The sequence below is a fragment of the Engraulis encrasicolus genome, chromosome 18, assembly GCF_034702125.1.
Source record: "Engraulis encrasicolus isolate BLACKSEA-1 chromosome 18, IST_EnEncr_1.0, whole genome shotgun sequence".
NCBI classification, from domain to species: domain Eukaryota; kingdom Metazoa; phylum Chordata; class Actinopteri; order Clupeiformes; family Engraulidae; genus Engraulis; species Engraulis encrasicolus.
Window position 1 is genome coordinate 47,177,692 of NC_085874.1, and position 2,500 is coordinate 47,180,191.

Below are 2,500 nucleotides of genomic sequence, written 5' to 3' on the forward strand. Positions count from 1 at the left end.
GTGCCACAGGAGGTACGGCGTGCATTAACCCCTTAAGACACAACATTATAAATGAGCTGTCACCAGAATGGCAATGACCAATGATACACTGCAATCTTGGTGATTTAGTAGTTCCGATAGTAGGTCCGAAACGTCTGTAGCTCCAGCTTTGTCCGATGACTTCTTACCTCACTTTTCGGCTACAATACACATTTTTGAACTTTTTGAAAGTCTTTTGTGCGCCTCCTCTTTTTGACTGTCTTAGTATCACTATTTTTGGTGACCAGTCGCACCAAGCAACACACGGTTCCATGTTAAGGGTGCAGACGGCAACCTTTTTGGTCTCTCTTCACTATTTATGCTGCACACAGTTCTCTGACACCTGCAGACGGTGGTTGATTTCTGTTAACCACTAGACTTCCAACCCCAAAACAGGAAAGAGCATTTTTATATAAGTGACACACAGAGCATTTTTAGATAGGCCTAAGCGACACAGAAACTATTGCGTTTTTATGGTGACAGTGCATTCCCCAAACGCACATTCTGTGGAAACGCACATTCTGTGGAAAGCTCTTTCTATGAACAGTGTGACATTTAGCAATACAGCGTGAAACAGAACCTGTTGTGGCCTACAAACTTGCTAAATATTTGAAGAGCTCTTTTCCAAAACGCTATATCCACCATTTCTGACTTTTTGCATTTTAATATTGGAATGATAACTGACTGATAATCACTGATTGACTGATAAGTAGTCTTATAATCTATGTGTGAATTCTTGCCATTCAAATGTTTTGAGAACATGCTTTTTAAACCTATTTAAAATGCATTTTGTAATGCAATTCAATGGAATGCCCAATACAAAAATGTCAATTTCCCAACATTCTATAAAATATAAGTATATCTAATTTTGGGAAAGAGCTCTTCATTTTATCTGTGTAGAGAGGCAGAGTTTCGTATGCAGGAAGGACATGAGTGTGCGTAAAATCACAACAGTGTAGCGTAGATAGAAAATGGCATCCGGGAGATAGGAGATTATGAGGATGACTGCATTTTACTTCTGCTCGAAGAGAAAAAATGTAAAGTAAACAGTTGAACAGAAATGAAAAGAGTTTGATGACACTGTAATCCACGTTATCTGATGGATGGAGATGATTGCACTAATCATCACACTGTACAATAACTACTAATAAATCATCCAAGTTCAAAAATGAAAAAAAAAAAAAAAAAAAAGACAAACCAACGCGAACAAAAACATAACCTCCTTGGCGGAGGTAAAAAAAAAGTAAAGAATATAACAGAACAGGACAGAAGACACAGAAAGGTAAATTATTGAAAAGAAGAGTCTCAGGGGCATGTTGTAATACTAAAAGAATGAATGAAACGAAGGACAGCACTCTTCAGATTTCTTCTTTGTTTATTGGCAAAACGCCATTACACGCAGAAGAAGGGCTCTGCCCGAAACATTTGTGGGCGAATAAACAAAGAAGAAATCTGAAGAGTGCTGTCCTTCGTTCAAGTTTTTTTGTGGGATTCAGCACCCAGTTAAAGTGTTTATGAAACGAAAACAAACGGTCATTCCCATTAAAGCCTTGTTTTTTCTGATAGCATCGATGAGACTTTGAACCCAATCATCCTGGAGGAATTTGTGAAAATGGCAACTCAAAGTGTGAATTCTGTGAAATTTGGTGTGACTAATGAGCTGGGCTGTGACATCATAGAGGGGAGTCCCTGGTTTGCTAGTATGGCGATCTGAGAAAACAACACACATTTGATGGACCCACATCTTATAAAGGAACCAAAATTCTGATACAAACATCAGCGTGTCGAAAAACCACACATCCAACCTCATGAGAAAAAAAACAGCAGCACAAATCTATTTCAGAGGCACTGATACATCTGCAGAAAGTGACATGTCTGACAGGCGAAGTGACGATTGTTGACATAGCCTGACAGTTCGTTTTGTTTATGGTTACGGTTGCTAAGGGCGCTTTGCCATGACCCACAGATGACATGGCGTGTGTATTTGTTGAAAAATAGGGGGCATTTTGATTCAATTGCGCGATATAGTGTGATTGAAATGCATGTAGGCTACATGCAAAAATATCATCAACTAGAGAAAAAAACGGAGGTATTAGGCTGTTGGAAAAACGCCCTATATAGCCTGAGTCCTCAGCATATTTTTAGCGTTTATCATTATTATTATTTTTTGTGCTCAAAGTCACAGGCGTCGCGTGTCCCTCAGCCGGACTCTGAGGACGAGGTGTGTCCAAACGTCAGCCACACGTGCACCACAATACTAAAAACAAACAATCAACGCTTCAAAGTAGGCCTACGCTATGTGCATCTCTGTTTATTCGCTAAGCAGTAGCCCAATCTGTGAGTTGGCTGTCCTCGACTGAGAGCACCACGCTGATGTGCGGATATCCTCCCAAAACCAATTTATTGACCAGTTGAATGGCAATCAATAAAAAGTGCATATTCCGAGAGCATTCGCATCGGTTTGGCATGTAATGTGCATTAC

The 2,500-nt window shown here is 39.8% G+C and overlaps 1 protein-coding gene across 1 annotated transcript in view; it reads left to right on the plus strand.

The window, feature by feature from the left end:
- The window catches only part of enpp1 (ectonucleotide pyrophosphatase/phosphodiesterase 1), a 150,693-nt gene that overhangs the window by 18,028 nt on the left and 130,165 nt on the right, over positions 1 to 2,500 (plus strand). The gene's annotated exons all lie outside the window — the stretch shown is intronic.